Genomic DNA, 22,695 nt, shown 5'->3' with positions numbered 1-22,695 from the left:
ACGTATCTTCAACTGTTTTCATTTATCCTTTTCCTCATCCTTTTTTCCAGATTTCATAATGCAGCTTCTGGAATTTAACTCTTCTTCTTCCTTTCTAATAACAATTTGAATGTAGCCATCTAAATTTGCTTGTTTTATTTTTAAAAATGAATTATTATTAAACTATACCAATGCTTCAGATTCAAAATACATGAAATACGGTTCCTTAATCTAAATAATATTTGAATGCAGTGTTTTTTATTCCTTTAGGGTTTTTGTGTGATAGTCCAGGATTCCAAATGTTATAGCATGAGTTTTTTTGTTCGTTTGTTTTTCAACTTTTAAGTTCAGAGGTCCATCTGTAGGATGTTACATAGGTAAGCATGTGCCATGGTGGTTTACTGCACAGATCATCCCATCACCCAGGTATTAAGCCCAGCATCATCAGGTATTCTTCCTGATGCTTTCCCTCCCCCCACCTCCACAACAGGTGCCCAGTGTGTGTTGTCCCCCAACCCGAGTTTGTAGTAACAAAGCACACTGTCTGTGTTACAATATGACAAATCAGGATAATGCAAGAAATAGGTTATTATAAAATTAAATGAAAGGTTAAAGGGCCTTATTAGCTCTTAGTAATAGAAAAAAAATGAAGTGAAAAGCTTGAACCTGGGAGGTGGAGATTGCAGTGAACAGAGATTGTGCCGCTGTACTCCAGCCTGGTGACAGAGTGAGACTCTGTCTAATAAAAAAAAAAAGAAAATATTCTAAAATTTGACTATGATGGTGATTGCCCAACTCTGTAAATATACTAAAAACAATTTAATTGTACACATTAAACAGGTGAACTTTATGGTATATAAATTATATCTCAGTAAAGCTAAGTTTTTAAAACAGCTCTGTCCTGGTGAAGCAATGAAACAGTGGATTAATTTACATACACTTACAGAGACAGAATGATTCTAATAAATGCTCAGTAGAAACAAATTGCAATTGCTATATTAAAGGAGCAAACCTCAACTGCCTAAGGAATTTTTCTAAAAGTCAAATCTTGTCTGTGGTTATGGCTGCATCTTATGAGATATAAATGTTATATTCTTGATGCCCATGCCAACTATATGAGTCCCTTTTTATGCTGCTGATAAAGGCATACCCAAGACTGGGCAATTTATGAAAAAAGAGGTTTATTGGACTCACAGTTCCACGTGGCTGGGAAGAGCTCACAATCATGGCAGAAGGTGAAAGGCACATCTTGTGTTGCAGCAGACAAGAGAAGAGAGCTTGTGCAGGGAAACTCCCCTTTTTAAAACCATCAGATCCCATGAGACTTATTCACTATCATGAGAACACCATAGGAAAAACCTATCTCCATGATTCGAGTACCTCCCACTGGGTCCCTCCCACAACATGTGGGAATTCAATATGAGATTTGGGTTGGGACACAGCCAAACTATGTCATTTTACCCCTGGCTCCTCCCAAATCTCATGTCCTCACATTTAAAAACCAGTCATGCATTCCCAACAGTCCCCCATTTCTTAACTCATTTCAGCATTAACTCAAAAGTCCACAGTCCAAAGTCTCGTCTGAGACAAGGCAAGTCCCTTCAGCCTATGAGCCTGTAAAGTCAAAAACAAGTTGGTTACTTTCTAGATACAATGGGGGTATAAGCATTGGGTAAACACAGCCATTCCAAATGGGAGAAATTGAACAAAACAAAGGGGCTACAGGTCCCATGCAAGTTCAGAATCTAGCAGGGCAGTCAAATCTTAAAGCTCCAGAATGATCTTCCTTGACTCCATGTCTCACATCCAGGTCACCCTGATGTAAGAGGTGGGCTCCCATGGCCCTGGGCAGCTCTGCCTCTGTGGCTTTGCAGTATACAGCCTCTCTCCAGGCTGCTTTCATGGCTTGGCATTGAGTGTCTGCAGCTTTTCCAGGTGATTTTGAGCGCTGCCAGTGATCTACCAGAACAGTGGCCCTCTTCTCATAGCTCCACTAGGTGGTGCCCAAGTGGGGACTCTGTGTGGGGGCTCCAACCCCACATTTCCCTTCCGCACAGCCCTAACAGAAGTTTTCCATGAGATCTCACACGCAGCAAACTTCTGCTTGGACATCCAGGCATTTTTATATATCTTATGAAATCTAGGTGGATGTTCCCAAACCTCAATTATTGACTTCTGTGCACTCATAGGTTCAATACCACGTGGAAGCTGCTAAGGCTTGGAGATTGAACCCTCTGAAGCCATGGCCTGAGCTCTATGTTGGAGCTTTTAGCCATGACTGGAGCAGCAGGGATGGAGGACACCAAGTCCCTAGGCTGCACACAGCATGGGGACCCTGGGCCTAGCCTACAAAACCACCTTTTCCTTCTAGGTCTCTGGGCTTGTGATGGGAGGAGCTGCCTTGAAGACCTCTGACATACCCTGGAGACATTTTCCCCATTACCTTGGGGATTAACATTTAGCTCCTGTTTACTTATGCAAATTTCTGCAGCCGGCTTGAATTTCTCCTCAGAAAATGGAATTTTCTTTTCTATTGCATTGTCAGGCTGCAAATTTTCCAAACTTTTATGCTGTTTCCCTTATAAAACTGAATGCCTGGGGCCAAGTGTGGTGGCTCATGCCTGTAATTCCAACACTTTGGGAGGCTAAGGCAGGCAGATTACAAGATCAGGAGTTCGAGACCAGCCTGGCCAGCATGGTGAAACCCCATCTCTACTAAAAATACAGAAGATTAGCTGGGTGTGGTGGCATGTGCCTGTAGCCCTAGCTACTTGGGAGTCTTCAATTGCTTGAAACTGGCAGGCAAAGGTTGTAGTGAGTTGAGATTACACCACTGCACTCTAGTGAGACTGTCTCAAAAAAAAAAAAAAAAAAAAAAACTGTATGTCTTTTAACAGCACCCAAGTCACCTCTTGAATGCTTTGCTGCTTAGTAATTTCTTCCACCGGAGATCCTAAATCATCTCTCTCAAGTTCAAAGCTCCACAAATCTCTAGGGCAGGGGCAAAATCCCACCAGAGTCTTTGCTAAAATATAACAAGAGTCAACTTTGCTCCAGTTCCCAACAAGTTTCTCATCTCCATCTTAGACCATCTCAGCCTGGATTTCATATCATTATCAGCATTTTGGTCAAAGCCATTCAACAAGTCTCTAGGGAGTTACAAACTTTCCCACATTTTCCTGTCTTCTTCTGAGACCTCCAAACTGTTTCAACTTCTGCCTGTTACCCAGTTCCAAAGTCACTTCCACATTTTCACGTATCTTTTCAGCAGGGCTGCAATCTCTGTACCAATTTACTGTATTAGTCCATTTTCACACTGCTGATAAAGACATGCTAGAAACTGGGCAATTACAAAAGAAAGAGGTTTATTGGGCTTACAGTTCCACGTGGATGGGGACGCCTCACTATCATAGCAAAAGGTGAAAGGCACATCTTACATGGTGGCAGACAAGAGAATAGAGCTTGTGCAAGGAAACTCCCCTTTTTAAAATCATCAGATCCTGTGAGATATATTCACAACCACAAGAACAGGTCGGGAAAGACCTGCCCCCTTGATTCAAGTACCTCCCGCAGGGTCCCTTCCACACTACATGGGAATTCAAGATGAGAAATGGGTGGGGACACAGCCAAACCATATCACCAATCATTAAGTATTTACTGAGTTCCATTATGATAGAGGCTGCTCTTGGAGATTCAAAGGTATAAAATACAAAACACAACTGTATTACTTACCACCAGACTGTTTAACAAAACACCGTGGCTTAAAACAACACCATATTATTTAGCTCACAATGTTGTGGGTGGGTTGCCGAAGGGTTGTTGTTCTTCTCTAAACTGACTCAGCTGATCTCTGCAGGGATTTTTCAAGAAATTGTGGTGAACTGGTGACAGGGCTTATTGATGATCTAGAATAGACTCACTCACATGTCTGGCAGTTGGCAGGCTATCTTTGAGGCATTTGGTTCTCCTCCATGTGGCCCCTCATCCTTTAGGTTGGCCATATAATTGTTTCAGGTTTCCAAGTACTGCAAGTATAGAAACTGCAAAGCTTCTTGAGGTTCGGGTTCTGGACTTACACCATGTCACTTAGACTGTATTTTACTAGTCAAAGCAAGTTACTAAGCCACCCCAGATTCAGAGGATAGGGAAATAGAATTCACCCATTGATAAAAGGAGCTGCAAAATTTGGTGGACATTTTTAGAGTCAATTTCATAGTCAATCAATTTCTAAAATAATGCTGTATTCTAGACCTCCAAGTCACTTCAATGCTACAGTAATCTAGCTAAATTTGCTTTGGTGCTATCCAATTTACCCCGTCCATTTAAGTGAAGTAAGTCTCATGATGAATATGATTTGGGTATGTTAAATACAGTCACAGTATTCATTTGTATTAAATGTTGAATTATCCCTACTAGAAGTGGGCAGGAGTAATGCAGCTCTTGGTAAAACTGTTTGAATTTTCCTTCAAACTTTTGTCAGAGATTTACCTAGCATAAAGATTGTTTTGTTTTCCTCAAGTACACGCCTTTAAATGGGTCCAAAGCCAGAGGAGCAGGAGACCACAAAATGGGAATAAAATTACAGTGATGTGGTTAGTTCACATTGAGTAATTGAGAAGCAACTATATTAGGATATCTCTTTTAATTCTGGTCATTTGCCAGCTATAACTTCTCTCACAGCGATAGGAAAAGTTCAGGAGTAAACCAAAACATTCACCTGAATACAACGAGAAACACCCAAGACAAGAATGGGGAAAAAAAAAAAAAAAAACTAAATCCAATTGACTAATGTTGGAAAAGAAATTTATAAAAGTTACCATGTCTGTTAAGCCACCCACCAGAAGGAAAGTCAGCACCGGGTAGTGAGAAATCACCAACTATGATCTCACAAACTCGATAAAACTGTGAGATCATTATCCCACTGCCAGTTGTTCCTAAGAAATGGGCCCCTTCTTAAATATGGGGTACTGAAGGCTGAGGGCCAGCCAGGAAAAGCACTCCCAGCTCCGCTGATATTGACATGAATCACATCAGAACCTAAGACTTTTGCCCACAGCCATTAAAAATTGTGACAGTTCAACTGTGAAAATCTTCAAGTTTAAGCTTAGGTCTCAGACAGAAAAATCCATCTCCCAACTACCTAATCAAAGTGTACTGTTCAGTGTGACTTTTCCTATCCCAAGGCATCTGCTTTCTATAAACACAGCTCCCAGCATGGTGGTATCAATTAAATTCGCACTTTCAATTACCTAATATAAGAAAAAAAAAGGATCTTGTTACTTAGGAAGTTTGGTTTTTTTTTTAACCGATTCTGTGGATATGGAAGCCTAGCACCTTAAAAGACACCTTAAATTACCATTTTCTCTCTATAAGCTGTTGCTTCAGTTACAGTTGAGATTTATAAAAGTCCTAGGCAACCTTCTTAGAAGCATACTCACATCAACTGATAAAGTGCGGTTCTATTTTCCTTTGAATTAGACATCCCTTTCTCTGCTATAATCCTCTTTATATAGAGACTCCTTTCCTATTGAGTCAAGAGTGAAATAATTGTAAAAGCCTTGTCAGGGTGCCATACTGGAGAGACTTTCCATGTCTCCATTATCCCTCTACATGTAGAGAGTTTGTTTATTTAAATTTTTTAAAATTTATAAATTAAAAACATGTTTAATCGATTACTAAAATAATGTTGCTTTCTAAACGTCTAAGTCGCTTCATCAAATTTTCTAAGGAAAAAATAATTATTTAATGTGATGGATATTCCAATTACACTGATTCAATCCTTACAAATAATATATTAAATTAGGACACGTCCCCTGAAAACAAGTACATCTATTATATACCATAAAAATATAAAATTAAAAGACTTTACTAAAAGATCAACTATAGGATGGAATTGTTTTAATAACTGTGACAATTTCTAGAAAGTTCTGCAGAGTTTTCCTTCTCTATATTTATAGAAGCATTTCAAGGAATAGTCAATTTCTTGAAAAATATGGGCATAAGTGGTTTAATTGTTTTATCATAAGTTTAATCAGAAAAGCATATTTATAGTCAACAATTGCAATTTCAGGTATCTCATATATTCATCATAGATATGAATTTGCTGAAGAAAGGTATAGAACAACCATATCGATGGGAAATAGTGAAATTGTGCTACTAAGTCTTAGAAATACAAATTTTAAGCTGATATGCTCTTTGATCGGTTAGTAAAAGAATGATAAAATGCCTAAAATTCAGAATATTTTAAATGACATTCAGAGGATGGAAAGATACTCAGATGCCTGAAACAACCCCTTCACACATGATGTGATAAAATTTAACTTGTTGCCAGAAGCACCAGATTATGGCTAAGTCACTCTGGTTGAAAGTTAAAGAATGGTTAATCTCAAAAATAATAGAAAATTACCTTTAAAATAGCTAAAGAAATCTGAAATGGCCAAAATAATCCTATTTTAATTGCTAAGCTAATTTGTTATTATCTACTATCTAGGACATGTAATAAGTGGGATTTGTCAACTCAGTAGCAGTGGGCCGACATATTCAACATGAAAAGCGAAAACTGTCCAAAGCAGTCGAAAGGAAATAAGGTTGGGATTACTCAAGAGAACAGGACACTATCACATTTACCTTAATGTTAAATCTATTCAACAGAAGTCTAAATCTCCCTAGAATTCTTAAATCTCAACAAAATGAACATTTACTAAAATACTGCTCTTATGACAAAATGAAAAAAATATCATCTAAAGCTTCCCTAAAATATTCAAAAGCTTTTAAAACTACTCAGTCTACTATGAATTGCTATTAACTTCATAAACAGCTACAAGAAAACAGTGTTTTGGTAAATTTAGCACATTGATTTTTGGCAAATTGGCTTCTGGCAAACTGGTTGTTTTACATATTGTTTATTTCAATATATTGATTCTTAGCAATTTGGCTTCTTTCTGATACCTGGTGCCCTCAGAGAGCAAACTGGATAATCAAAAACTTATTTTTAGAAATATTTCAAGTACCAAAAGTCACTGGTTAGGAGATTGAGTATACATGGTGTTTGAGACAGACATTGCCTGTGAACTCATGGAAGATACAGCCTGTCAGGGAAGACAGACATTAAGTAAAAGTGACATAATAATTTAGCTCGAACTGTAATAAATCTGTAATAAATGCTTTAAAAAAAAAACATGGTATGAAATGAAAGTGAGAGGAAGACCTGGTAGAGAATGTTTTATTTTTAATTAGTTTCTATTAAATATTTTATAAAATAGAAAATACAGTCTTGCCTGCCGAAACAGACAGGAGGACCAGTGCCAAGCATCATCATCAGTCAGGTGTGGGTGGCATGGTTGGGCTGCAGAAGCCACAGAGGCCACAGGCAGCATGCACTGCCTAAGGAGCAGTGGCTGGCATTCTTTAATGTCTCCAGCGTTCATCGAGTGCAGGGTCCTTTATGTTTTCCTCACACGCCTTAGAGATGATCTTTGTCTTTAAAGTGACATCCTGCAGTTCCCATGTGCTTCTCTCTCACAGCTTGCCTGCAGGCTCCAGTCTTCTCTCAGGCTGCAGCTTGCGGCCCCTGTTGCCATTCGCCATGCTGCCAGTGAGGCTGGCCTCCCCATTTCCTTTTCCTTGGCTTCTTTTTATTCTTACACTTTCTCTGTTGCTGGCTGTTCTTCTCAGGGTTCTCCACCCTTTGAGAGAGCATGCTGGCCAGTGGTGGCGGCACTCCCATATCTCTGCACAGGTGTACTGAACAACTGGGTCTCTGATACCTCCCAGGGAGTGGTGTGTATATATATATATATATATATATATATACACACACACACACACACACACACACACACACACATACACATACATACACACACATACATATGTATATATACTTTAAGTTCTGGGGTACCTGTGCAGATCGTGCAGGATTGTTACATAGGTATACACATGCCATAGTGGTTTGCTGCATCCATCCCCCCATCACCTATATTAGGTATTTCTCCTAATGTTATCCCTCTCCAATCCCCCCCCCCCCCCCCATCCCCCCCCCCCCCCCCCACCCCCCCCCACACGGCCCCCTTGTGTGATGTTCCCCTTAGGGAGTGGTTTTACATTGCTATGGTGGTCTAGAGCTTCTCATCCCAGATACCACCTTCATGAGATATCTATAGATTCTCAGAGACTGTTTTTGAAATCATCAATGTTTTACCTTAACTAATACTAGAAAATGAATTATCCATATTATGAAGAGGAGTTCTAAATAGTTTGAATTTGTTTTCTGGTTTTTTGTTTTTTTGTTTTTTGTTTTGTTTTGTTTTTTGTTTTTTTTAACTGCTCATTGTGGAGCAGGGCTACCTCACAGGCAGTGTGCCTTTGTTTAAAAAAGTTAAATGAAAGACAGGAGAGGAAACTATGTGTGCCATGTGATTAGGATGTATCTAAATGTTATGTAAATAGCTTTGTTTAAAGAAAAACAGTCAATAGTTCCAAGAGACACTTACTGCTTTGTGCTTCACTGGGCTGAAATGAAGGTGTCAGCAGGGCCAGGCTCCCTCCAGAGGCTCTGGGGAAAGAATCCTGCTTCTTCCAGGTTCAGGTGGCTGTCAGCATCCCTGACTTATGGCCATATCCCTCTAATCTCTTTTTCTTCCTCTTCCAAGTGTAACCTCATCTCCCTGTGTCTCTTTTACAAGGACATTAGTGATGTCATCTATGGCCCACCAGGTTAATTCAGGATGGTCTCCTCATCTCAAGATTCTTAACTGCATTTGCAAAGACCCTTTTTTCAAATTTGGTGACATTTACAGGTTCCAGAAATTAGGATTTGATATCTTTGGGGCCATCATTCAGCTCACTACACAGGGGTTACATTGTTTCCATTGAGAATCACAATCCACAGAAAGGGTTCCAAAACTTTGCTTATCCTAAAGGCAGAGTGTTCTGTTCTATCTGTTTGTCTCCACATATCAAGTTGTTTTTTTCCCTGACTCTGCTTCTGGTGCACTTGATCCTTGTGGTAGAGGACAAGGCGCCAGCACTGCTTTCTCAGTTGCGTGGTTGCAAACAGACTGACAAATGCAGAACACTCGATAAATGTCATTGTTACTATTGGTATGGCTACGTGCAAGAAAACGCGCTGAAATTTTATTATTATTATTTCACATCAGTTGGGTAATAAGATTTGAGGGAGACAATCTCTCATGTATGTGAAAACCCAGTTATCACCCTTAGGAACTACAAAAGGATCCCAGACTGAAACTGTAAAACAGAAAACAGTAAGATGATAATGGCAGTGAATGGAAAGATCAGATGGTCATGGTACTTTAAAAAATTAAGTTAAAATCTAATTTAAAAACCATTTTTAGACATCCATTTAATCTGAATACTCTTAAGACTACTAGACTACTCTAGAATTCTTAATAAATTCCATGCTCAGGATCTATGAGAGTCTAGTGGTTATCTCTGAATAATGCAATCATAAGTGATTTTTTAAAATATTTTCCTGTTTTCATGATTTTCCTACATTAAACATATGCAACATATATAAAAATTGGTTGAAGTTAATGTATTTGGGCCAGGTAGAATACATCTGTAATCCCAGCCTTTTGGGAGACTGAGGTGGGAGAATCACTTTAGTCCAAGAGTTTGAGACCACCCTCGGCAACATGGTGAGACCCCCCCATCTCTACAAAAAAGTTTTTAAAAGTAGCCAGTTATAGTGGCTCACACCTGTAGTCCTTGCTACTCAAAAGGCTGATGGGGCAGGATCCCTTGAACCCAGGAATTCAAGGCTGCAGTGAGCCATGATTCCATCACTATACTTCATTCAGTCTGGGTGACAAGAGTGAGATCCTGTCTCAAAAAAATTAACATATCAAAATTTTGATATGTAAACTCTGAGTTTTAAAGTTTGCAATTACTTTTATGTACATTACATTATCGCATTTGCAGCTCCATGAGGTTGACACTATTTGTCCTTTTGGAAGGTGAGGATGTGAGCTTTAGAGGGATCCAGTCCCCAGGCCGATGGAGCAAGGAAAGGAACAGAACCATAGTTCTTTTTGTCTTGACTCCAAGTCTATTGGTTTATACAGAATTTAAGTTACTGTGAAGTTGATGATACTGGTTATCAAATATATGTTTGCCTGCTTTTGAATTTGTGCAAAAAGACAATTTTGCTCATCCAACCCTAGTGTCCATGTGGGATTCCTAGAAATTTTCAAACCTGTTTATTAATGTGTTTTTAACATGTGTAAAAATTCTGCTTAGTTCCACAATCTGTTATTTCTAGTAATTTCTGAGAAATGCCCATTTACGTCTTGAGAATATTCCTTTCACATCTCAAATATGACTATTTTTAATTGTGTAGTTTTTAAAAATATTTTTTCATCCTCCTGCCTTTATCATAGGTCTTCTTATGCCTAAGAGCTAACGCAGTTTCTTTAAAATGAGCAGAACAGGCCCTTCCCATGATAGCTGACCCTTGATTATGAATGATTTTGAGTTGTCTTCCCTATCACCCACCCCCTCACCTACCAACTTGCATTTGTTGAAGCAAAATCTTTTACAATATTTATGGTGCCATTAGAATGACCTTCAGTCCACCGCTTTATCCTCTTTCTAAAACTCGGCATTTTGCCATCGAATATGGGAATGTATATAAGGAAATTCATTGATGTTTTGCTTTCCAGTTGCTCTCAAACCTGTAATATTTTTGAAGCCTTGAATAAATCATTTGTTCATTACAGGTGCCGGTTTTACCCCCAGGGGACATTTGGAAATGTCTGGAGACAGTATTTGGTTGTCAGAATAGCAGAGAGCAGGTACCTAGTCGGTAGAGGCAAGTGTGCTGTCAGCCATCCTACAGTGCACAGGACAGCCCCCACAGCCAAAATTATGTGACCCTAAATGTTCAATACTGCCCTTGTTGAGAAACTCTGGCCTAGATCAACAGCACCCATCTTTCAGTTCCATCTTATAGATGTTCAGCTCCCCTGAAGACCACAGAGATACAGACTTTATAAAATATGCACTTAAACGAGGAGTGGCAGCATCATTCCAGTGATCCAGGTTCCATCCTCAGTTTTTCTTGGTGACCTTTGCATAGCAAATAGATTTCATACCATCTCAAGTCTAGGATAATGATAGTGTCTACTCTCTGGTGGCTGAATGATTTCTGTAAGGCCTTAGATTCATTCTTTTGAAAAAAAAGTCCTTAAGGCAGTCAGAAGACCCCCACCGAGGGCACAATTGCAGTTGATTGTGCCTTCATCTGTATCCTCTCTTTATATCTCTAATACAACGGTTTTTTTTTTTAAGTAACTTAAAGGAAGTGCTTTGGTGTCCTCAATAAATTATATTGTGCCATAATGCCAATACCTAGCATAATGAGAACACATATAAATTGCTTAATAAATGTTTGTTGAATGAATGACTTTAATTGTTCAGAGTTTCATGTTCAGTTATAGATCATATTCCAATTGCCTATAGTTTCTTGTCACCTTCCTCAGATTTACTCTGTCTTCTAACTTTTGTTTTACTTTTTCTACTGGTTTTATTTTTGCCATCGGGATATATATATTGCTTATTTAATTTACTAATTTACTCATAGCAATTTACTAATTGTTTCTTATGCTGGGTACTGGTAGCATTGACAGAAAAGTTTAAGGAGCAAGGAAGCAAACAAGACCAAAAACAATGTATAATTTAATTATAATACAGAGAGTGGCTGAATGCTATTAGAATCTATTTATAGAAAGATCAAACATAGAAGCTGCTAGAGGTGAAATAACAACCACTGCCCCTGGAAGTAGGATGAGATTTGAACAGGCATTTTTTCATCCATTACTCACTCACTCACCTATTCATTAATCCAGTAAGCATGTTTTGAGTGCCTGCTCTGTGGCTAGGGACACAAAGATCAGTAAAATATTGCTTATACTCTCAATGTACTAATGGTTTAATAAGTTGAAAAAAACTGACAATAAACAAACCTCTTTGTAACAAATCATCTTCACAACAGTGGAGAGTAAGAGAAAAACACTGCTTCTGGATCAGATGGGTTTTCCATGAGAATCCTGGTTTCTCCATTGCTTCTGAGCTGTACAACCTTGGGTAAATTCAAATTATGTCTCAGTGTCCATGTTTGTTACGTTGGAATGGCAATATCTACCTCACAGAGATTTTACTAGAATTAAATGAAATAACATATTAATTATTCAACAAACATTTATGGAGAACCCACTACTTTCCAGATACTAGGTTAAGCACTAGGGGCTAAGCATTGGGGATACAAATACAAATGACCTCCACCCCTGTCTTCTAAGGGGCAGTTTGATAAGTGCTTTGGGAGAGATCACAGAGCAGGTGTGCTTGACTTGGAGGGTGGAGAGGTGATGAAAGACCACTTCCCTGAGGGATAACCACTGAGTTAGATGTTAAAAAAAATTGGAAGTTAGACCCAGGAAGAGAATTCACCACACGGAGTGTTCCAGGCGTAGGAACAGCCAGCTTACTGAGGGGTAAGTAGCTGACTAGAGCCTAGAGAGGAAAGGCGTGGAATAGAGGGGACAGGGACAGTGGGACACAAGGGTAGTAAAGACTGGGGCACAAGGCTGGATATCAGCAGGCTATGTGTGCCTTATTAGAGAGCGTGGATGCAACTTGGGAGCCACTGGAAGAAACAGGCTCAGTAACCCACTTAATATATAAATAAACCAATTCTGCATTCTGGAAGGTTTGGGGGAAGACTCAAGTAAACTGGGCACATTCTGGTGTTTCTAGCAGAAGACTTGTACATGAAAGTTTAGGAAATCAATTTGAATAGGTAATATGAAGCAACACTGTGAAGGAATTTGGTAGTCTTGGTGGTCTCTTATCTACAAAATGATAGATTGTTTTAGCAATACGTGTACAATGTCCTAGATGAGGAATAGACTTAAGGCTTGAATACCAGATGTGAGATTGTGACTTTGTTATCAAACTGTAGGATCCAGGTCTAGGAGAGAACAATGGAAACATACGTAAAGAGATGGACAAGAGTCTTTTGAGAAGAACCATCAGTATGAGACAGAGAGGGTGGAGCCCACAGCGCTATAAACTTAGGTAAATAAAAGCATGGTGGTCCCTAGGTTGAAAGGCAGATGTGGTTTGAGAGAGAAGCTATGAGTTGAGTTTGGCACGTTATGTTTTAGCTGCAAGGGAGCCAAAAAAGTGAAACTTCCCATTAAGACATTGGATATATGGGGTAAAAGCTTGTGCAGGAAACTGAAGCTATAGGTACAGATTTGGGAATCCTCACAATAGAGATGACTATGTAGGGATACATACATGCTTCTTGATATTCTTTATATCTATTTTTGAAAGGTTTTCCAATGTTAATTAGGAGATTTAGTTAGAAAATTGATGAACAGAGCAGTGTTTTTAAGAATACTTTCCTTTGCTGCAAAGCATCTGTTTAATATGTGCTATTACCTAATATGCCAGAAAGCTCTGGATCCCCAATAATTCTTTTGTGATAAATTGGTACCTTTGGAAGTTACATGAAGTGTTCATGTCTCCAAAGCACTGTCAGAGTATCTGATGTTTTAATACAGGGGAGTACATTACTGGATTAATTATGGTAAGAGTTCTTAATAACCAGACCCTGCCTATGGAAGTCTACCTGCTTCTTCTGGAAAAAGGATTATCTCTGGAAGGGAGAGAGAAGCAAGCTGTGGTTCCATTTGTGTCCCCTGTGTCAGTGGGATACCACATGTTTGAGTACCTAATATGTATCCAGCACTGGCTTAGGTACTAAGGATACAGCAAGTTCTTTTTGTTGCAAGTCCAGCAAACAAGCACAAGGAATGTAGAGAAGGGATTACATAAAAGTCTATGCCAAAGGCTGTTAAGCACTAGAAGAAGCAGAGGCTGACCTTGTCCAGGGCAGTAGGATTTTTAAAAATTGCAATATAATGGCATTTTAACTGAACCCTAAAGTCTAAGTAACATTTACTCTGGAAGTTAAATGAGATAATTTCAGTTGGTTATCATAATAATAAGGCACTAGAAAATAAAGTCAATTCATTTTTTTTAAAAAGCAATGTTCTTATTTCTTGGAACATTATAAGTACTGAAAAATGAAGAAGAACAAAAGTAGACATTTGCCAGGTCATCAGGAAGAAAAAGGAACAATGTATATATTCCAGAGAGAGGGAACAAGGTGTGTGTAACAAAACCACAAAGACAGGAAGAGTAGGCACAGCATGCATGTTTGCTAAGAGATCATGCTGAAAATGTTGGCAAACAAATAATCATATTTTCTTTACAAAATGACCCCTGAGCGTGCAAAAAGAGCAAGGTCAAATGAAAGGAGACCAATCAGGAGGCTGTAGCTCAGGTCTAGGTAAGAATGAATGGGGATCTGAACTAAGGTAGGGGATGGAGAATAGAAGGTAGATTTTAGATACATCTAGGTGGTAGAATTAACAGAACTTGGTGGCTAATTAAATGTGATAATAAACAGGCCAGGAGGATTCTACAACACCTCCCTGCAGGAACTCCCAGTGGCGTTTGAGCATGTCATGTCTGACTTAGGGCATGCATATCTGAAACCTTCTTGTGCTGAATGACAAGCCTGATTTTTCCAGCACCATGCTCTTCTTGATTGTTTGCTTGACACTTTGGGAAGTGGCATTAACACTCTCAGGTCACTAGGGGGCTAATCATAGCCATTTTCATGATTGCAATGCTGAATTGGAGTTTTCAGAGAATAATCATGGCAGTTCACATAAGGGTCTTTCCTGGAAGAGGTTCTCACTGTCTTCGGACAAAGTCATTTGCATTAAGACCGTTCCATGAGACTAGCATCATAAAAATCATTACTTACACAGCTTTTGCTTTCAAATCTTCAGCCATTCCAGACGTCTACTGAATACTAAATTTTTTGTTCATACCAGCTGTAGATGTGTTAAGCTGATGGGCAAAAACTATTCACAAATGAATGACTAGAAGAATGGCTGGATGAGCATAGATAGATAGGTAGATAGATGGTTGGATGGATAGATAGATAGAAAGAAAGAAAGAAATTAATGATAGCAGTTAGTGCTCTATTTCTATGAATGTGTTAACAGTTTAAAAGAAAAATTAATTTACAATGATTTAGTAAAACCATAAACCTACATTTAAAACCTACATTGGCTATACACAAAGCACTGTGTTGGACTGTTACATACTACATTCAAAGCCCCTGGAAGATGGGGTGGAGTAATTTATTTTTGTATCCTCAGTGCCTAACCTCTAGTGCTTTACCTAGTATCTGGACAGTAGTGGGTTCTCTATAAATGTTTGTTGAATAATTGATATGTTATTTCATTTAATTCTAGTAAAATCTCTGTGAAGTAGATATTGCTATTCCCATGTAACAAATATGGACATTGAGACATAATCTAAATTTACCCAAGGTTGTACAGCCCAGAAGCAATGGAAAACCAGACTTCTTATGGCAAACCTGTCTGATCCAGAAGCAATGTTTTTCTCTTACTCTCTACTGTTGTGAAGACGGCTCCTTGAAGGCATTGCCTGATCCTTCTCAAGTTTCTGCACAGTTCCCTCTTGGGAGCTAAGTTATTCTTTCAGATCATAGAGAAGTCTCATTCTTGGCAACCAAACTGTGGTGCTGACACAGACATTTTATATCTGGAGCTGGCACGTGAGAGTCACCAGCAGAGGGTTCAAGTTGAGGTAGGCCACATTCCTCCAGCTTTGGGAAATGATGAGGATCATGACATTCCTGACCCCAGCCTTGCAAGATGCTCACCAAGCCCAAATGTGCACCTTTGCAGAGCAAGCCATAATTCTTCACCCCAGACCACAAACCATGTTCAGATAACCATGAAAATGATTCCCATTGATCTAGTAATACCCAATTACGCTGCAAAAGAGTGAAATTGAGTAGAAGAATGGCATTTGGGGACAGAATTGTTAAGTAATGAAAAATAAGTCATGGCAGTTGACCCTTGAGGTGTCTGATCAGACACATACAAAACTGCTGGAAAATAAATTAGTTGTAATGGATCTATACCTTCTCTGTGAACCCCAGGCCATTAGCATTGTCCTTTCAGTTTCTCCAGAAAGTTATCAGGCCTCATTAGCTACTGATACTGTAGAAATTTCATCTTTAGGAAGAAAGTCATAAATACAACAACACCTATACTCTTTTGAAAATGAAGGATTCCTCATATCTGGGCAATAAAGTGAGAATTTGATTCATTTATTTAAAAGATCTCTCAGATGTAATTTTAGTCACTTCTAGGGTGGTCTTTTATTTTTTTCCTTTTATATGTGTAAAAAGAGATACGATCTTCCCATCCTTGCCCATCTCACTGATGTCTTTAGAAAGCTGGAACCAGACTCTGATTATAGACATTTGTTGCCATGAAGAGACAACAGAATGTGGTTAAGAGAGAAGAAATAGCCTTAACTATGAATTATTTTCCTGTGATAGCTAATTTTTTTTCTCTTATACCTTTCCAAAAAGGTGGCAAGGTGACATCTATTTAGAGTGTATTTAATTGCGAATTTCAGAAGACTGAAATAGTAGTATCTTACAAAATCCTCGGTCACAATTCAAAATGTTTGGAAAAGCAGAAGATGAAGTATACTCTCAGCAGAGGGGGAGGAAATTGGAATTTCAAGTAATCTGTTGGTCTCCTGATTGCACTGTGTAATGGAGGATATACCAACTCTTGATTTTTGTCTCTGATTTCCATTCATCTGGGGTCCTCTCCTTATGATCGGGGACTCTGTGGGTAGCCATGGTACTTAGGGTCTAAGGAATAGCAAAGAGAATTTTGTTCTATTATAATGTGGTGTTGTCAGATGCAAGTAATTGGATCCTAATCCCTATCTGCAGCAATTCAAAGACTGGTTAAAAATCTCGCCCAGAGTGTCTTCCTAAACCACAGTTAAAAGGTGCGTGTCTGTATATACATCACTGTGTATGTATGTGTGTGTGTATGCATGTGTGTATGAGAGAAATAGTGTGTGTGTGTGTTTATTCATAAAGAAACACACAAAGTCATGTGGATTACAAAAATTGATGACATAGCCATTAGATAAGAATCAAGCTTGTTTAATTTTTACATAGAATTACTAAAAATAGGCTGTCAGAATTTTCCATGTGTTTGAGTTATTTTTTTTAATTCAGTGGAATTAATTACTGTAATTTGGGAAGAATGAACATTGTTTTAGTTCAGAAAATGTATTACTCATGTAACAGAAGCCCAGGAGCCATACAGTGTCAAGAATTGTTCCGTTGTGTGACAGTGTTAGCAAGAAGGCTCATACATCCTCCCTGCTGTCCTTGGAATAGGGCCTCACAGAATCGGGCTCCCTGCTTGTTTCAAAAAAGCTACCAGAAGCAAATAGAGCTGCTGATTTTTTATTGTTCACATTGAGACAGTGCATCAGGGTGGTAGGGAGAATTGGGGCAAATAAACTTACTCTCCTATTAACCTTTACTTCTTACATTTCAAAAGGATGTGTAAAACTTGTAATCTTTTCTTCTACAGCATTTCATAAGAAGTACAGGTCTTAAGGTTAAGCAGGACATTGAGAATTTCTCTAGGAAACCCTCTGAAATAATACAAATACCTCATCACTCCAGATAGATTTAAAACACCCCATTTTATGAGGAAGAATTCCATAATCACCTTATGAGAAGAGAACTCAATAATATAGATTTTTACTGTGGGGACATTTAATTCCCCAAAAGCAAAGGGCATTTATTTAAAGCACGAGGTTCCCCAAGATACTAGAGTAACATTTAAAATGGTACCAGAGCATTGATGATCCCACTGGGAAATTTTAGCCTGACTGCTTTTGCACACAGCCTACATACAGAGCTTTGTGATTTGTAGCCATGGCTGTCATCTCCAGAAGGGAAGCTCCTATGGAGCAAGGACCATGTTTCTGTTCATCGTCATCTCTCTCCACAGTGCTTTTGCATTGTGGGTCCTCAAGGAGTAATTACTGAATACATAGTACATAGTACAGATCAGGAATCATGAATTCAGAGTATTCTGATATAAACAATACAATTCTTTGATGAAGACGAGCTACTTCCCCACTTATTCAACAAATATGTTTAGTTAATTTTTGCTAGAATAGTATGTAAATTTGAACTGATGCCATTTAAGTCCCTGGAATGTTGTGGTATCCACCTGTATTTCACAACGTGCTAAGTATTGTATGGTGTGCTGTCACCTACAAGGCGAGTGACTTTGGGCAAAGCTTTTGTTCTTGCTGGATTTTTTATCCGTTAACAGGTGGGGTTAATGTTGCTTGACCAATTTTCCTAGTCAAGTTGTTGGGAGAATCAAATGTGATCACAGATATTAAAGTGCTTGGAAGTAGTATGAATGAGGGGGCCTCAATATTATTGTTGCTACTGAAGACTCAGAACGTGATGAGTCCCTGTCACTCTTAGTTTTCAATAATAAATTACCCTGGCAGGAGACCCACAAACTCAAAGGCACCAATATAGAGCACTGAGACTTGGGCCAACCTGGGGATCCTAAGTCTGTCTAAGGAGAAGCTACGTAAGAGGACATATGGGTTTCACATTAAGCCTTCCTGGATTGCAGTGATGTGTCTTAGGACTCTGATCATCAGATTTCAAAACCAAAGGGATCAGAACTTGGACAGTACCCATACATCTTTACCAAGAAGCCTTTAGTTGCTGGTGATGCAATGACCTTTTACCTTATGTAATCTTTTTGTTTTTTTATAATTTCTAGAGATTTCCAGAGAAGACTGTGAGCCTACATGTTATAGTAATGGTCCTATCAATTGAAGCATGCAAACAAATAACTCTTTATGATTAACAGATATCCCTATTGCCTTAAAGCCTATCCAAGAATCATTTTTATCATAAGTTTTCTGATGGATTTTTCAATGTAGCAAAATTCTTTTTGGTTTGTTTGAGACGGAGTTTTGCTCTTGTTACCCAGGCTGGAGTGCAATGGCGTGATCTCGGCTCACCGCAAACTCCGCCTCCTGGGTTCAGGCAATTCTCCTGCCTCAGCCTCCTGAGTAGCTGGGATTACAGGCACGCGCCACCATGCCCAGCTAATTTTTGTATTTTTAGTAGAGACGGGGTTTCACCATGTTGACCAGGATGGTCTCGAGCTCTTGACCTCGTGATCCACCCGCCTCGGCCTCCCAAAGTGCTGGGATTACAGGCGTGAGCCACTGCGCCCGGCCAATGTAGCAAAATTCTAATTGATATGGAAGTTTCATAAACTGGTTCCTCTTACTGTTATACTGCAAGACTTCCCAGAACATTCTCTATATATTTTGGTGAATTATTTCTTCCTACTTTGACTGGATATTAAAAACCCTGACATACTCTTTTGACAAAGCCAGAAGGAGAATAAAGATGCTTATTCACAAAGTTACATGTTTAAGTGTAGAATGAGATTTTTCAGGACAGTTGGAGCAAATAACCTTCCGTGAGTGTGCACTGTGGTGTTAAACTCTCCACATGCTTGGCAATCTCTGCTGCCTTTCACACACTCTAAAACATCGTTTGGGAGTATTTCTCCCAAAATGCTTTTGCCATAAAATAGATACAGCTTTGGCTCACCGCTAAATTAAGTTCTTACAAAGAAACATACATTATTCATTCCTCACTTTTCTCCAGTGCTGTCCACCAGAAACCTCAGGACCTTCCACCCATAGGTACTTGTGGGCCTCATCATCTGAGAACATTTTTGGGAGAAAGTACAACTATTTTGGCAATGTCATGCCCTGCTTTCACAAAATGAATGGTGAGGATATATGTATTAAGCACAAGATGACTCTGGCCTGAATTAATTAGCTTCTAGTAGGGAGTTAACTTTGATCATCGTAATAACACTCTGAGAGTAATGTCCAAGATTGTAAATCATCATCTGTAATAACTACTTGTATACTGTTGTCACTCAGCCAAACAACTGAGTACTTATTGGAACTCTTTCTTTTCCAATGCCTTTTCAATGTTTTTGGCTGGGCAAAAAGACTATTTCCAGAATTTACAGATACACAACTGAGTTATACATTTTTAATTGACTCCTGAGGCAGTGTGACTCTCCTTTATCTTTCATGATTTAACACATATAATCTAGTTGGCTTTTGACATCTGCAGAAAGTTTACCAGCCACTGTTTTCACATTACTTAGGCCTCATGATAGGGGCTGCCTGGGGTGGAACTGGGGTGGAATGATGAGAATGTTCTTCCTTAGCTGTCTCCCTCCCCTGTTGAAAAGCAAAAGTGAAGAATCATTGGAGCCCTTAAATGGAACTTAAGCAGATGAATGTCCACTGGGAGTGGGGTGGAAGTTTTAGGCTTTAAAAAAAGTATTCTTTTAGGAGAGTATTCATTCTCTTAAGTTATTGGATTTCTGAATCCATGTGATTTCATGGTCAAAAGATAATTGCTTTTTCCCCTTATCTCAGGGAAAGTAGATTTTTAAAATCATGTAAGCGCTTAAAAAGCATTTTTAAATTTCAAGAAGTTATAACAAAAGAGATATTAGAACACTCATGGTTTTCTTTAAACATTCTTTACTACAGTAGTAACATTTCCAGACTTTTCATTTGATTGGTCACTTTTATATTTTGCATTTGTGATTGATTTTATTTTCTGGATACATTCACTTATTTCTCTGCTAATGTTTTTCATGTCTGAGTTTTCCTGTCTTTGGCAATTTACCCTTTCCATACATTTCCCTTACTTATCCTGCCCTAGGCACCAGGAATAGAAAAAAGACAGATATAGTATCTGCCCTCTGAGAACTCAGAGATACACTTTTTTTTCAGACAAAGTCTCACTCTGACGCTCAAACTGGAGTGCAGTGGCACATATCATGGCTCACTGCAGCCTGGACCGCCTATGCTCAATTAACTGTTCCACCTTAGCCTCACTAGTAACTGGGACCAAAGGTGCACACCACTATGTCCGGTTAATTTTTTAATTTTCATAGAGACAGAATTTCACCATGTTCCCCAAGCTTATCTTGAACTCCTGGGTTCAGACAATCCTCCCACTACCACCTCACAAAATTCTGGGATTATAGGCATGAACTACCACACCTGGCCACATACATACTTTTAGGAGAGATAGACAAGACAGTTTAATATGGGCGCATAGGTGATTTGGTGGAAATGAGCATAAATTATGAAGGAACACAGAAGAGGAACATCATTTAGACCTGGGACTAAACATGCGTGTCTCACATTTCCTGGAAAGCAAGAACTGGTAAATGTAAATATACATATAATAAATGTGCTGAATACACGCACATGAAAAATACTTCCTAAATATTAGTTAATAATAATGTTCACTTTGAATTTATCTGTCTCAATCTATTTAAGTCTACTGACTTGATCTTTATTTAAAATTTACATATACTCCCTTTCATCTTCTGGAAGTAATTAAAATACTTTATCCCAGATGAACCATCTTTCTGTGTTAGTAGCTGTATCCTGAGACACATTTCTCCAGGGACTTGAATTTTATTATGTGTAAAGAACAAACACTACCTGTTGTGTGATGAATACAAGAATACACAGGGTTTTTAATAGCTCTGTTAATAGGATAATGAATAATGTTTGTTTCCAACCAACAGGATATCTACCTAATTTATTAACAATCAAAGATCCAACTCAAAATTAAAACAACATGCTATTAGAAGTAGGAAAACAAAACAGGATAATTTCTTCACCAATGCAGGGCCTAGTTCCTGATGCCGCTCATGAAAACCAGAAGGAACTGATGTTAGTTCAGCATCTGTTACGTGTCAGGACATTTGCTGGATGCTGCCAGTACAATGGATGATATGACACTGTCTTATCCCCTAGAGAGCTTACACGCTAACTGAATGCAGGGGTGTTAAAGAGGACAGATATGTAACAATTAAATATGGAACTAGAGACATGTTAGCATCTAAACAAACTTAAGTGAAACATACAAAGGAGTAATTCTGTCTGAATGTGGTCTCTGAGAATGCATCATAAAGGGACAGACAGTTGAATGGGCCTCAGAGGATTTGTAAGGACTACAAGAATAGGGAGTAAGAGGAATTCCATGCAGTGGGAACCCCAGTCAAAGCAGCAAGGGCCTTGGGAGTACATGTTCCACGTTGGAAGAACAAATAGACTGTGAGCTCCCTGAGGGAAAGGAGCCCATATCGCTTACCACTGTTTACCCAGTGCTGTGGTTTGGATGTGTTCCCCAGAGTTCATGTGTTGGAAACAATCCCCAATGCAACTATGTCTGGAGGCAGAACCTTTAAGAGGTGATTAGGTTAGAGGGCTGTTTCCTGAATGGACTGAGGCTCTTATCTGAAGAGTGGGTTCTGGATAAAAAGGATATGCTATGCCTTCTTCCTCTCTTGCTCTTTTCTTTCTACCTTCCACCATGGAAAGATACAGCAAGAAGGCCCTGGCCACATGATGGCAACTTCATGTTGGACTTCCAAGGCTCCAGAAGTGTGAGCCAAAAAATCTTCTATTGTGTATCAATTTCTTAGTCTCAGATATTCTGTTATAGCAACACAAATCAGATTAAGACACCCAGTGTCTATAACATTGCACATTGCAGGCACGGTAAATTTATGTTGAATTAAGTGATCTGATTGTGTGATTAAAAATCTAGGTGTAGGGGAGGTAGAAACTGGAGGCTAAGAATAGCCCAGTGGATAG

At 38.9% G+C, this 22,695-nt stretch overlaps 1 protein-coding gene and 1 pseudogene across 4 annotated transcripts in view; one reads left to right on the top strand and one right to left on the bottom strand.

Moving 5' to 3' along the window:
• The window catches only part of FAT3 (FAT atypical cadherin 3), a 662,573-nt gene that overhangs the window by 487,455 nt on the left and 152,423 nt on the right, over positions 1–22,695 (top strand). The window lies entirely within an intron of this gene.
• Positions 9,132–9,216, bottom strand: LOC116563371 (annotated as a pseudogene).

Source organism: Sapajus apella, unplaced genomic scaffold (genome assembly GCF_009761245.1).
Source record: "Sapajus apella isolate SASKATOON/1434 unplaced genomic scaffold, GSC_monkey_1.0 scaffold34, whole genome shotgun sequence".
Taxonomy (NCBI): Eukaryota; Metazoa; Chordata; class Mammalia; order Primates; family Cebidae; genus Sapajus; species Sapajus apella.
Note: the sequence above shows the minus strand (reverse complement) of the source record. Positions and strands in the feature narration are given on the sequence as shown.